The sequence below is a fragment of the Lepus europaeus genome, chromosome 1, assembly GCF_033115175.1.
Source record: "Lepus europaeus isolate LE1 chromosome 1, mLepTim1.pri, whole genome shotgun sequence".
Taxonomy (NCBI): Eukaryota; Metazoa; Chordata; class Mammalia; order Lagomorpha; family Leporidae; genus Lepus; species Lepus europaeus.
In genome coordinates this window covers 155,376,890-155,392,337 of record NC_084827.1, presented here as the reverse complement: position 1 = coordinate 155,392,337, position 15,448 = coordinate 155,376,890, and the positions used below count along the sequence as shown (strand labels likewise).

General features: G+C 40.7%; 1 pseudogene; it reads left to right on the top strand.

The window, feature by feature from the left end:
* The first annotated feature begins 6,396 nt into the window (after positions 1-6,396).
* Positions 6,397-7,291, top strand: LOC133759672 (actin-like; annotated as a pseudogene).
* Positions 7,292-15,448: the final 8,157 nt, after the last annotated feature.

The following is a 15,448-nucleotide window of genomic DNA, read 5'->3' as shown; positions in this document are numbered from 1 at the left end:
ACAGTGGGGGCAGATTTAAACTTGGCCATTTTAATCCTGGGAAAAAATACTGAGAGGACATGAGGACAATGATTTGTTTGCAAAGGAAAACAAAACTCAGGGTTGTACAAGGACATTCAAGATTTTAGCAAGAAGGAAGGATTGGGTGCCTAAATAGAGTTCAGAGAGAACATAAAACAGTATTTTTGACTCTTGTAAAATTGAGTACCTAAAAAGTGTGTTTGTAGTAGCACAAAATGTCTGTTCATGCAGCAAGTAGCTGGAAGGCAGGAAACATATTTTATTCCAGGGTCTATTACTTAGATGAAGGCTGAAAAAAGGAAGAATTGTTATATTATTTCAGTCTGGCTGGGATAAGGTAATACAGCATTCTTAAATGGAAATTAAGGTAAATAATACTTCCATTGTTTAAAGTAATAAGAAGGATTCACTCATTGATTGTTTGCTATATGTCAATAATTTTCGCAATGCTCTTTCTGTAGAAAAATATCATGTAATTCACATTAAAATCTTAAAATTTTGTATTATGCTTAAATTGCACAGAAGGGAACTGACAATAATAATATCTAAGTGATTTATCCAAACATTATTATGCCTAGTTGAAACTTTCTGTATTCATTTAGAAAGTCTTTACCTACAGAGTTGGACCTAAAGATAAGAGTCACATACTAGCTTTGGTCCCTCTTAGTTATTGAAATGGTTTGTGTCTATTCAACATTTCCCACTCACATTGTTCTAGAAATCACTTTCAGCTAGGAATCATAATGAGCAAATAAAACACAAACCTCACTCTCATGGAGCTTATAGCTTATCCAGAAAAAACAAGTGAAAACTGAATAAATATATAAGGATTAAATAAATAAGTATAAATATATAAGGGTATTATTAAAAAGTGTTTATGAAATATTGAGAAAAAGCAAATGGAATAAAGACAGCATTCTTCTTGGGTCCAGGAAGTCTTGAGTCTGAGTGCCAGGAAAGGTTCTAGAACATAAAGTAGTAAGCATAAATTTTTAAGCACTAAAACTGTTTCAGTTTTTTTTTTTTTTCAAGGTATGAGGGTAAAAGAATCTGAGTGCCCAATGGTGCACTCCAATGGGGAGCATGACAAAGATGGCTTTACCCATCTGAAATAAGAGAACAAGAAACAAAAGTGTCTCTATCTCTGTGCCCTCTATACACTTGAAGCTTCTGTCATGTTTCTGGGCTGTGGGAGCATGGCTTCCTGGAGCTCACAGAAGGGAGAGGTCAGAGAACAGGTGTAGATGCTCTTACCTGTGTCTTCATCCATGTTGTTTAATCCCTGGGACACTTGATCCTATAGATCAGGAATGGGTGAGTGACCTGGCACTCATGATAAAGGAGGATTAAGCTGGCAGGAGTAGTCTCACTTACCTGTGCCTATCTGTGACCCTCCCTTCTGTCTCCTTGTCCTTTCCCTAGACTTTGCTGAAGACATCCTACCTGTGTCCAGTCAGCACATGCCTACAACTGAAAGTGAGCTATATACTCCTCAGGATCCAATTTTGTAAACTAGGCTTAAATCTCTTATCACAAATACTTGAGCGTAAAATTCTGTACGAGGCTCTTGGGCCCAAATTCCCCATCATCCTGATTGGCTGGACCTCCCTTTTGGAATTATTAGCTTGCCTGTGCCTTTGTCATCAGTGCCCCTTTAAAGAATCTGGCCTCACATAGCTTCTACAGGACAAAAGCCCATTTTATTCTTTTCCCCCAACCATCTACACCATGTAGCCCAACTGACATGTGCATGCCTATTTCATGTCTACCAGGCAGTTCCCTTTCCCTGATACAGGCACCTCACCTAGAAGAGAATTTGCATGGGTGCATCATTTTCATGGAGATATACCACTTGGGAGTTTTAATATTTAGTGGTAGGTTGTTAGGTTGGGGAGGGTTGTGAGCAAGGACAGAAGTGCAGTAGAAAGGCAGCCAACTACCTATCTCCATGACAACTGGATCCTGGTTGGACTTCGAGGGTCAGAGAGAAAGAATACATTTCTACTTTCCATCATCATCATCATGCATCCAACTTAACATGCAGGATAAGGTATCTGATATAAAGTCATGGGGAACACGATTTGAGTGTAGACATCATTAGGAAGCCTTCAGGGAACACTGGGAGCCACCTCAAACAGAAATCTTCAATTACTTCCACACCTTACTCCAGTCTCTTGCACTGGACAAATTTCTATGAAAGAAAACTGAGTCAAATTAAGAGCAACATTCCTAGCACCAAAAGGAGGAGGGGTATTGGTCAAATTTGCCCCAGCAGATCTGAGTCTTTAAGACCAGCATGCACGCTAATTGCTTTTAACTGGCTGACAAACCCTGGGTGTTTTTGATTGATAGTGGACTACAGTGGGGCACAAAGATATCCAAAAAAAGAAATAGGGGCAGTTTGTTTTTACTCCACTTCCAACAATCCTGAACTCTCATAAGAGGATCCCCCAAGGAATGTTGCAGTAGTCTATGCTTATTACAATTATTTTTTTTTCCTCAGGTTCATGTCTCGTGTCCACAAAAACTGAGAAGCAATGACAAGTAAGCCTGTAAAGCAGAAGCAATTTATTGGGGACAAAAGGAGAGAAAGCAAAAGAGAAAGCACAAAACACGTGGCAATATTGAAAGGGTTCCCTGAAAAAGGAATCCGTTGATTGCTGATGGTCTAGGGGTTTTTATAGACTGCAAAAGGGGACATTCTCATGATTGGTCCAGGAGAAGGATGGTTTTCATTGGGAAATTGGGCAAAAATTCCAGTTGAAACTCAACAGAAAACACATGAAACTTTCCTCCAGGTTGCATAATTCTCATTACCTAAATCAGTTACAACAGCACAGAAAAACTTTGATTACAGTGACTAGCACATGACATGAATGGCCTTCACAGAAGTCAGTTGTTTGACTTTTCTCAGGTCCTTTGAGACTGATCTCCAGGTGGTAGGGGAGGGAGTCCTGGTTCCTGCCTACCTCATTGGGAGTCTTTCCCTTTATCACTATTATTCATATTTTACAAATGTGGAAATTAATTAAGGATAGTCATGTAAAAAGTAGCCTAATAAAGATAAAAACCTGTGAAATGTAATTGCAGAGACTGGGCATTTTAGCATATGTGGCTTCCCCTTTTAATGAATAGGTAGGTATCATGTGTTCAGGGAAATCTTTTAAAATTCTGCAAAATGAATCAATTCATCCTCTCTGGGTTAGCCACAAAACCAGGAGCTTTGGCCTTTAAGGTGCTGTGGGAAGTTATATTAGCAGAAGTTTTAACTAGACAAACCTTTAAATTCCATTCCACTTAACACTTTGGTTACCCTGAAAAGGTTTCAAAACCCTAGGCACCAGAGTCAATCAAGATAGGCCAATATCCATTGCCTTTCCATTATTTTTTTTTCCTATGAACACTCTTTCCAACAATTTTTGACACATAGGGAATTCTGTTCTTGTCTATTTCTGTTTTAAGTTGTATCTACATTCCATGTTTATTACTCTTCCAATTTAAAACAACCTGCTAGGGTTTAAGTCAAATATATTTTCATATATAATTTTCTATTGTGAAATTTTTTGAGGTTTACTCTGAGTCGAAGACCCTGGACAGCACTAGAAATTTATTTTAGTTGTTAAAACATTGCTTGGGATGTAAACCTCCCATATTGCATATTGGAGTGACTGGGTAGAGTCCCACTTCTTCAGGAAGTGAGACAGTGAGTGATGACTCAAACAGTTGTGTCCCTTCCACCAATGTGGGAGAACTGGATTCAGTTCCTAGCTCATGACTTCAGCTTATCCTAGCCCAGGTTGTTGTGGGAAGTAGAGGAGTGAGCGAGTAGATGAGAAATTTTTGTCTGCCTGTCTATATCTCCTGCTTTTTAAATAAATAAATAAGTTTAAAATGATTGTTTAGGTATACTTTTCAACTAATAAAACATAAAATAAAAATAAAATATGGCATATCATAATAGACTTTCATTGATTAATCTGTTTTTCTCATCTCTGAGATTTCTGTATAAAATGAAGTTGTAGAATTATAAAATTTCTATATTCTCTAAAAGTTTACATTCCATGCATTAAATATGTTATCTCATTATATCACCATGCTAAATGTTTAAACAAAAAATTTTGCTTTCTGCCCTTAGAAGGTGGGAGCCACATTTATTGAAGTGTATTTACTAGATAACATGCTAAATAATTTTAGTAACATTATTTTCTGAATACTCAAGGAACTCAGTGAGGTTCATAATATCATCTCTGTCTCACAGAATTTGAGGCTTGGAGCCAGTGAGGCATTCACCAGTGTCACCCTCCTGGAGGTGGCGCTATCAGGTCTGTTTAGCTCCCAAGCCATTGCTGTTGCAGAGAGTTCTGATACAGACTCTAAGTACATAGCTGAAGGTAAAGTTTCAAAGCCAATTAGAAAATTTCCCATCTCTGTACTGCTCTTATCATTTTTTTGAAACAAATTAGGATATCTTTCTGAATTCCTACCTCAGAAACGATTATTAAGTGGATATCAACAAGTTGCAGTTATGGCATAATACTATATTAAAGGAATTTCACAACAAATTCTACTCTGTAAGGGGGATTGGTGAACTTTCTTCAATATAGTAATATGCCTTAATTCCTTCAAGTGAATGGATCATCTAGGATTGTGATACCTCTTACAGCATTCTGTAGTATTCTAGATATAAGGAGTCCTTAATAAAAGTAAATTCCAAGAGAAAGCTAATTCAATAATATTTATCTTGCTGTAGCTCAGACACTGTCTGTGTAACAGTTACCAATCCAATCACAATTCATGTTCTGAAGGGTAGACAGGTATGCATGGACAGAGATAGGATACCAATCCATGGTGGTAAATGTGAAGGCTTCTTTGAAGGGCAGCAAATCAATCACCACTGATAATGGAAAAACTATGCCAGGAGTAGCAACATATCAAAATAAAACATTGATTTTCACAAAAGTGTAGAAGGCCTTGACTGCCAGACAAAGGACTTGGGGTGATTTTTATGAGAAGATGAATATGCAAATCATCCTTAATGTTATTTCTAAATTCAATTCAAAACAAGAAAAATTGAGGATGATTAGCACAATCAAGCATCAATCCTCTAGTGCTATTTCTGAGAGAAGATAGATAATAATCCTTCCACTTTGTCAAGTTCTACTTTAGAAAATGAAGTTTCCTGCCCTCTTTTTCTTCAAACATTCAGCATGAATAGACAGTTACTCAGTTGATTTACCCAGGGAGATCATTTGATGCAACAAAGATTGGGAATCAAGTCAGCAGTGTCCTACTTATAATACTTTCTCTGTCACCAGCCCAGCTTCCTGGTATCATCTCCACAGGATGCTCTCCATGGGGATGTGTCATGACTCTGATGATGTGGGACAACAGGTGCTGTGATTTATATACAGGGTTTTTATTAGTGATGGGATTGGGAAGTTTTATTGTCTAGAATCTAAAGTTGATTGTGGAGCTGTACATTTTAAAAATGCTGGACACCAAGCTACACCTAGTGTAACTGATACACCAAAGCAGTAACAAAAATACACTCTTGCAACATACCTTCTTTTACAAACTCTTTCACACTGCAAGATATTCCATGCAGTAAAAGATTCCTCTATCCCTTGGATTCCATAATTATAGGCTCATAACTGTAAATTATAAGCCCTTAACTTAGAAAACAGTGACAGAGGCAGATTAGAAACAATATATTCTTAAAAGTTTTCTTCATTGTAGACAATAAGGAATAATTTTATGGTCCCCCCCAACTTATTTGGTTCATCTTCCTTGTAAGTTTAATTTTAATAAAACCTAAAACCACTTGATTTTCTGCTACAAAGAAGAAGATTGTTCTGTCCCATCTCCATCTAGAAAAAAAAAATGGATCCTGTTAACAGGATCCAGTGGAAGAACAATGTACCACGTAGAATAACTTAAAGGATTATTGGGAGGCAAATATGATGAATATAAATCATTTGAATCGTATTCTATGACATCTTAAAATTTTCAGTATAGTTTGTTTTCATGTATTATTAGTTCATCCATTTAATCATGAGATGGCATAACATAATGGAAAAAATAAGGACCTTTGGATGAATGGAACCACATTGAAATTACAGCTTTGCAATTTAGGCAAAACAAAATATTATTTGCTTAACTAACGCAACAATGATAGTGGATATGGCTGAGAAATGCCCTGTGGACTGTTGTGTATTTTTTTTTTATTTGAGGTACTGGGGAAACTAACAGGTTTACAAGATAAAATTATAATACAACGAGTTAACTAGTTTAAAAGTAATGAGAGACCGCGTCCAGCTCGCGACCACCGCACCTCGCCCAGCTGCTCCGCCGCCGCTCCACGTTCCCGCTCAGCTCGCCATGGATGACTATATCACCGCGCTCGTGGTCGACAACGGCCCCGGCAAGTGCAAGGCCGGCTTCGCGGGCGATGATGCCTCCCGGGCCGTCTTCCCCTCCATCTTGGGGCGTCCGCAGCACCAGAGCGTGATGGTGGGCATGGGCCAGAAAGACTTGTCCCTGGGCGACGAGGCGCAGAGCAAGCGTGGCATCCTGACGCTCAAGCACCCCAGTGAGCATGGCATCACCAACTGGGACGACTTGGAGAAGATCTGGCACCACACCTGCTACAACGAGCTGCGCGTGGCCCCCGAGGAGCACCCGGTGCTGCTGACCGAGGCCCCCCTGAGCCCCAAGGCCAATGTGAGAAGATGACCCAGATCTTGTTGGAGACGTTCAACACGCCGGCCATGTACGTGGCCATCCAGGCTGAGCTGTCCCTGCAGGCCTCTGGCCGCACCATGGGCATCGTGATGGACTCCGGCGACGGGGTCACCCACACGGTGCCCATCGACGAGGGCTACGCCCTCCCGCACGCCGGCTGGCCGGGACCTGACCGACCACCTCATGAAGATCCTCACAGAGCGCGGCTACAGCTTCGTGCGCGACATCAAGGAGAAGCTGTGCTACGTGGCACTGGACTTCGAGCAGGAGATGGCCACACCGCATCGTCCTCGTCCCTGGAGAAGAGCTGGTGATCACCACCGGACATCGCCGACCGCATGCAGAAGGAGATCACCGCCCTGGCGCCCAGCACCGTGAAGATCAAGATCATCGCTCCCCCCCAGCGCAAGTACTCGGGTGGATCGGCGGCTCCATCCTGGCCTCACTGTCCACGTTCCAGCAGATGTGGGTCAGCAAGCAGGAGTAGGACGAGTCGGGCCCCTCCATCGTGCACCGCAAGTGCTTCTAGGCGGACTGTTAACCGTAGTGGCGGGACACCCGCTCTCGACAAAACCTAACGCACAGAAAACGAGACGAGATTGGCATGGCTTTATTCGTTTTTTCTCCTTTTTTTTTTTTTGTTTTTGTTTTTGTTTGTTTTGGCGCTTTTGACTCAGGATTTAAAAACTGGAATGGTGAAGGTGATAGTAGTCGTTGGAGCAAGCATCCACAAAGTCCCCAAAGTTCTGCAATGTGGCCGAGGACTTTGATTGTACATTGTTCTTTTTCTTTTTTTCTTTTTTCTTTTTTTTTGATAGTAATTCCAAATATCGTGAGATGCCATGTGACAGGAAGCCCCAGCCCCACTCCTGCCAAGGACAAACAGCACAGTCCTTGCCTGGGGCCACCCAGGGGAGGCAGCAGCATCGCTTTTGTGTAAATTATGCAATTTTTTAAAATGCAATTTTTTAAAATCTTCGCCTTAATTTTTTTAAATTTTCTTTTTATTTTGAATGGTCAGCCTTCGTGGCCCCCCTTCTTTTGTCCCGCAACTTGAGATGTATGAAGGCTTTTCATCTCCCTGGGAGTGGGTTGAGGTGTGGAGGCAGCCAGGGCTTCCCTGTACACAGAGGAGACCAGTTCAATAAAAGTGCACACCTGAACACACACACACACAAATAAAATAATGAGAGTGCCTAAAAGGGACATTTAATGAAACTAGGGAAACTACAGTCATCTTGGGCTGTACAGAAGAAAGTAGTCAGGTATAGGTGACAAATAAATGGGATACGGAAAAGAGAAAGTGTGGAGCAGTTGTTGTGCCATAGCAGGTAGAGCTGCCGCCTGTGACGCTGTAATCTCATTTGAGTGATGGTGTGAGTCCAGGCTGTCCCACTTTTGATCCAGCTCCCTGCTCATGTGCCTGGGGAAGCAGAGGAAGATAGCACAAGTGCATGGGCCCCTGCACCCACGCAGGAGATCAGGAAGAAGCTCCTGGCTTCTGGCACAGCTCTGGCTGTCACAGCAATCTAGGCAGTGAACAGTAGATGGAAGATCTCTCTCTCTCTCTCTTAATCTGCCACTCAAGAGAATAAAATAAATCTTTAAAAAAAGGAGAAAGTGTATTTTATCCACCCAAACAGAGTTGTGTCGTTGCAGCCCAAAGTAGAAGGAGGGAAAATGGCACCCTAGTCGCCAAAGTAGCCTGCAATGCTGGGAGCTGAGAAGTCAGAGCCACACACCAGGGTCATCCTGGTAACTACTGTCAGCAGAACACTGAACCTTTTATTTTCCTTAGAGCACCAGTGAAGATAACACTTTCGCAGAAAGAGTACCAGTCTTCCTGGGGAATACCCAGTTAAGACTTACCTTAGCACTTCAAAACATGCTTGGGATAAATTTATAGCATCTTCCCACAGGGAAAGAAAAAATCCCAAACATTTCATATTTAGAATAAATATTTCTGACCATTAAATTTTTTGAGATTATCATAATTAAATGTTTATTTTAGCTCAAACTATATTGAATGCCCAGGAAGGAGGTTTAGAAGTGACTTTAGTCTTTCACAATATTTTAATTTTCTAGTGAGCACTTATATATATATATATATATATATATATATATATATATATATAAATCACATCTAAGCACTCTGTCTTCACTTTATTTGCTTTCCTTTCTTTAGTATGACAAATAGACTGTGAAGACTTCAATTATGTATTTGAATTGAGAATATTTGGTTACACAGCCATCTACTATTTTGAGAATTCCATCTTTTCCCACACCATTAGTTTCTCTCTTATTCTTTAAAATTTTTTAACATTTATTTAATGAACATATATTTCCAAAGTACAGCATATGGATTACAATGGCTTCCCCCTCCCATAACTTCCCTCCCACCTGCAACCCTCCACTTTCCCGCTCCCTCTCCCCTTCCATTCACATCAAGATTCATTTTCAATTCTCTTTATATACAGAAGATCAGTTTAGTATATATTGAGTAAAGATTTCAACAGTTTGCACCCACATAGAAACACAATGTGAAAAATACTGTTTGAGTACTAATTACAATGTTAAATTACAATGCACAGCACATTAAGGACAGAGATCCCACATGAGGAATAAGTGCACGGTGACTCCTGTTGTTGACTTAACAAATTGACACTCTTGTTTATGGCATCAGTAATCACCCTAGGCTCTTGTCATGAGATGCCAAGGCTATGGAAGCCTTTTGAGTTTGCCAACTTCGATCATATTTAGACAAGGTCATAGTCAAAGTAGAAGTTCTCTCCTCCCTTCAGAGAAAGGTACCTCCTTCTTTGATGACCCGTTCCTTCCACTGGGATCTCAGGCGTGGAGATCCTTCATTTAGGTGTTTTTTTTTTTTTTTTTGACAGTGTGTCCTGGCTTTCCATGCCTGAAATACTCTCATGGGCTTTTCAGCCGGATCTGAATGCCTTAAGGGCTGATTCTGAGGCCAGAGTGCTGTTTAGGACATCTGCCATTCTATGAGTCTGCTGTGCATCCCGCTTCCCATGTTGGATCATTCTCTCCCTTTTTTATTCTATCAGTTGGTATTATCAGACACTAGTCTTGTTTATGTGATCCCTTTGACTCTTAGTCCTATCATTATGATCAATTGTGAACTGAAATTGATCACTTGGACTAGTGAGATGGCATTGATACATGCCACCTTGATGGGATTGAATTAGAATTCCCTGGGATGTTTCTAACTCTACCATTTGGGTCAAGTCAGCTTAAACATGTCCCAAATTGTACATCTCTTCCCTCTCTTATTCCCACACTTATATTTAACAGGGATCACTTTTCAGTTAAGTTTCAACACTTAAGAATAACTGTGTATTAACTACAGAACTCAACCAATAGTATTAAGTAGAACAAACAAACAAAAGAATACTAAGAGGGATAAAGTATTAAGTTGTTCATCAACAGTCAGGGCAAGGGCTGATCAAGTCACCGTTTCTCATAGTGTCCATTTTACTTCAACAGGTTTCCTTTTTGGTGTTCAATTAGTTGTCACCAATCTGGAAGAACATATGATATTTGTCCCTTTGGGTCTGGCTTATTTCACTCAGCATAATGTTTTCCAGATTGCTCCATTTTGTTGCAAATGACCGGATTTCATTGTTTTTTGCTGTTGTATAGTATTCTATAGAGTATATATCCCATAATTTCTTTATCCAATCTACTGTTGATGGGCATTTAGGTTGATTCCAGGTCTTAGCTATTGTGAATTGAGCTGCAATAAGCATTAAGGTGCAGACCGCTTTTTTGTTTGCCAATTTAATTTCCTGTGGGTAAATTCCAAGGAGTGGGATGGCTGGGTTGAATGGTAGGATTATATTCAGGTTTCTGAGGAATCTCCAGACTGACATCTATAGTGGCTTTACCAATTGGCATTCCCACCAACAGTGGGTTGGTGTCCCTTTTTTTCCACATCCTTGCCAACATCTGTTGTTGGTAGATTTCTGAATGTGAGCCATTCTCTCCAGGGTGAGGTGAAACCTCATTTGCATTTCCCTGATGGCTAGTGATCTTGAACATTTTTTCATGTGCCTGTTGGCCATTTGGATGTCCTCTTTTGTAAAATGCCTCTTGAGGTCCTTGGCCCATCTCTCAAGTGGGTTGTTGGTTTTGTTTTTGTGGAGTTTTTTGATCACTTTGTAGATTCTGGTTATTAATCCTTTATCTGTTGCATAGTTTGCAAATATTTTTCCCATTCTTTTGGTTGCCTCTTCACTCTCCTGACTGTTTCTTTTGAAGTACAGAAACTTCTCAATTTGATGTAATCCCAATAGTTAATTTTGGCTTTGACTGCTTGCACCTCCAGGGTCTTTTCCAGGAAGTCTTGACCGGTGCCAATATCTTGCAGGGTCTCTCCAAGGTTCTCTAATAATTTGATGGTGTCAGGTCATAAATTTAGGTCTTTAATCCATGTTGAGTGGATTTTTGTGTAAGGTGTAAGGTAGGGGTCTTGCTTCATGCTTCAGCACGTGGAAATCCAGTTTTCCCAGCACCATTTATTGAATAGACGGTCCTTGCTCCAGGAATTAGTTTTAGCTCCTTGATCAAATATAAGTTCGCTATAGATGTTTGGGTTGATTTCTGGTGTTTCTATTCTATTCCATTGGTCTATCCATCTGTTTCTGTACCAGTACCATGGTGTTTTTATTACAACTGTCCTGTAGTATGTCCTGAAATCTGGTATTGTGATGCATCCGGCTTTTTTTTTTTTGTTGTTGTACAAAATTGCTTTAACTATTCGAGGTCTCCTGTGTCTCCATATGAATTTCAGCATCATTTTTTTCTAGATCTGAGAAGAATGTCTTTGGTATCTTGATTGGTATCGCATTGAACCTATAAATTGCTTTTGGGAGAATGGACATTTTGATGATGTTGATTCTTCCAATCCATGAGCATGGAAGATTTCTCCATTTTTTGGTATCCTCTTCTATTTCTTTCTTTAAGATTTTGTAATTTTCATTGTAGAGATCTTTAACATCCTTGGTTAAGTTTATTCCAAGGTATTTGATTGTTTTTGTAGCTATTGTGAATGGGATTGATCTTAGCAGTTCTTTCTCAGCCGTGGCATTGCCTGTGTATACAAAGGCTGTTGATTTTTGTGCATTGATTTTATATCCTGCTACTTTTCCAAACTTTTCTATGAGTTCCAATAGTATCTTAGTAGAGTTCTTCGGATCCCCTAAATAAAGAATCATATCATCTGCAAAGAGGGATAGTTTGACTTTTTCCTTCCCAATTTGTATCCCTTTAATTTCTTTTTCTTGCCTGATGGCTCTGGCTAACACTTCCAGAACTATATTGAATAGCAATGCTGGGAGTGGACATCCCTGTCTGGTACCAGATCCCAGTGGAAATGCTTCCAACTTTTCCCCATTCAATAGGATGCTGGCCGTGGTTCTTTTTTATAAATTGCTTTGATTATATTAAGGAATGTTCCTTCTATACCCAGTTTGGTCAGAGTTTTCATCATGAAAGGGTATTGAATTTTATCAAGTGCTTTCTCTGCATCTATTTAGATAATCATATGGTTTTTCTTCTGCAGTTTGTTAATGTGGTGTATCTCATTGATTGTTTTGTGAACACGAACCATCCCTGCATACCAGGGATAAATCCCACTTGGTCTGGGTGGATGATTTTTCTGATGTGTTGTTGTATTCTATTGGCCAGAATTTTATTGAGGATTTTTGCATCTATGTTCATAAGGGATATTGGTCTGTAATTTTCTTTCAATGTTGCATCTTTCTCTGGCTTAGGGATTAAGGTGATGGTGGCTTCATGGAAAGAATTTGGGAGGATTCCATCTTTTTCGATTGTTTTGAATAGTTTGAGAAGATTTGGAGTTAGTTCTTCTCTAAATGTCTGGTAGAATTCAGCAGTGAATCCATCTGGTCCTGGACTTTTCTTTGTTGGGAGGGCCTTTATTACTGTTTCAATTTCTGACTCAGTTATGGGTCTGTTTAGGTTTTCTGTGTCTTCATGGTTCAATTTAGCTAGGTTGTATGTGTCTGGGAATCTATCCATTCCTGATAGATTTCCCTGTTTACTGGCATACAACTCTTTGTAGTAATTTCTGATGATTCTTTTTATTTCTGTGATGTCTGTTGTTACATTTCCTTTTTCATCTCTGATTTTATTGATTTGGGTCTTTTCTTTTTTTAGTTAGTTGAGCCAATGATGTGTCAATTGTATTCATTTTTTCAAAAAAACAGCTCCTCGTTTGGCTGATTTTTTTATTTTTTATTTTTTTTTAACTTTTATTTAATTAATTTAAATTTCCAATGTACAGCTTATGGATTACAATGGCTCCCCCCCCACTTCCCTCCCACCCACAACCCTCCCCTCTCCCACTCCCTCTCCTCTTCCATTCACATCTAGATTCATTTTCTATTCTCTTTATGTACAGAAGATCAATTTAGTATATATTAAGTGGAGATTTCAACAGTTTGCACCCACATAGAAACACAAAGTGAAACATACTGTTTGAGTACTAGTTATAGCATTAAATCTCAATGTATAGCACATTAAGGACAGAGATCCCACATGAGGAGCAAGTGCACAGTGACTCCTGTTGTTGACCCAACAAATTGACACTCTAGTTTATGGTGCCAGTAACCACCCTAGGCTGTCGTCATGAGTTGCCAAGGCTATGGAAGCCTTCTGAGTTCGCCGACTCTGATCATGTTTAGACAAGGTCATAGTCAAAGTGGAATTTCTCTCCTCCCTTCAGAGAAAGGCACCTCCCTCTTTTTTTTTTTTTAAGGAAAAGGGTTTATTGGGGAACACCCAACAGACCGGAGTGAAGGGGCAGCAAAGGGAAAGAGAGAGAAAGAGAATTTAAGAGAGAAACAGAGAGGAGAGGAGCGAGAGAGGAGAGATCAGAGAGGAGAGAGAAGAGCGACGAGAGGAGCCAATAGAGGCCAAGAGAGCACAGAATAGAAGGGCCAAAAGAGAAGAACCAAGAGAGCAGGAGGGAAGAGCTGAGAGAGCACATGTTCAGGAACAGGCCCTTTTAAAACTTTGCCTGAGGGTGGGCAGGGAAGCAGGAGCAGGGAATCACATTAGGATGGGGGGCAGAGCCTGGCTCAGGTAGCTGGGCCATGCGGCCACCTGGCTAAAACTGTCCCAGTTTCCTAACATTCCCCCCTTTTGTTTTTTATAAAGCAGGAGTTGTATGGGATTACATTCATCCAAAAGTCCAGAAGGGGTAGAGGGACGATGATCTGTCTTTAGAGCTACTTCCTGCTGACATGGGGCGATGAGGTACTCTTCACTGGCATGGAGCGATTTCTCAGGCCGCTGTCTTCTGGGTGGAGAGCTGAGTATATCTTGTAGCAGCATTTGGTTGACTGCCTGGTTGTTGAAGGCCTTTGTTTGTTCCATTATTACTTGCTGTAAACACTTAGACACTGTAGTTATACGGAGTGAAAATAGTAACCAATGATCCTAAGAGTGGCATTAACCAGCTAATGAGAGAATTTCATAGAGTAGAGGAAATGGGGGGAATCTCTGGACCCTTGTGGGGAGAGTTTGATGGATGTGGCTAAAAGCTGATTCCAGCCAAGACTGGGAAAAAAGTCACTCATCTTTTGTGGGTAGAGGGGTTTATCTGTAGAGAAATTCTGAACAATTATACAGCATTAATTAGGGAAGAGGATCATCAGTACACACAGGTTGAGAGTAGAGCCATTGGTGGTAGAGTAGAGGTCATGCTTACAAAGGAATGAGGCCCAAGTGCACTAGACAGGGTCCAGAACGAAGGACAGAGTCATTATTAGAGGAGCTAAGAAAGGTGCTGTCTAAGCTACAATTAAGTTTTCTGATTGAGAGGCAAATAGAACCTGACAGAAGGGGCCTGGTAATAATCTGGTGGGCTTTAGGCCTTGTAAGTTAAGAGGCCCAGACCTATCTCTTCACATGGGGTACATCCTAAGGGAGGTGTGAACCTCCTGGGGGAAGGCACCCTGTTGACTCTCATTACTTAGCTGGCCTGGGAGGAGAGCTGGCCAGGTAAAGGCAGGTGGCATCTCTAACAAGAAATTTACAGTTCTGCCTGCAATATTGCTGACCCTACTTGGCCATCCCCTCAGCTGCAGTGGTCACTTTGGAAGCTGGGCTGAGTGAAGTGCTTTTCAGCTTAGAGCCAATAAGATCTGTGGCTCTGACCTGGGCATCCTTTGACTCTAGGGCAGGTCCACTTCCAGTGATCCAACTCTTGGCAGAGCTGCCAGGGCTCTTCACAAGCTGACTTCTGCTGAAGCCCAGGCTTACCACATTGAAAGCCACCACAGTGCACTGGCCTGTTGGTTCTCCTTGAGGGCAGATCACTGTAGAGATCATCCATTAATAGGCCTGCCACCCATTGCTTCTGATGCCTAGCTTTCTTTTCCTCCTGGTTTGTGTTAAAGCAGACCAGAGGATGCAAGTAAAGGGAGTGCCCAAGTCCCATCTCTAATCTTCGGTGGCCTGAACTACAAGTCTATAGTCACAGGCATGTTCTGTAGTAGTTTTTCTAAGGTAGACAATGCCCATGAGGAAAATAGACTTGTAGTTTAGGCCACCAAAGATTAGAGATGGGACTTGAGCACTTCCTTGACTTGCCTGATTTTTTGGAATTTTTTTTTTATTCAATCCTGTTGATTTC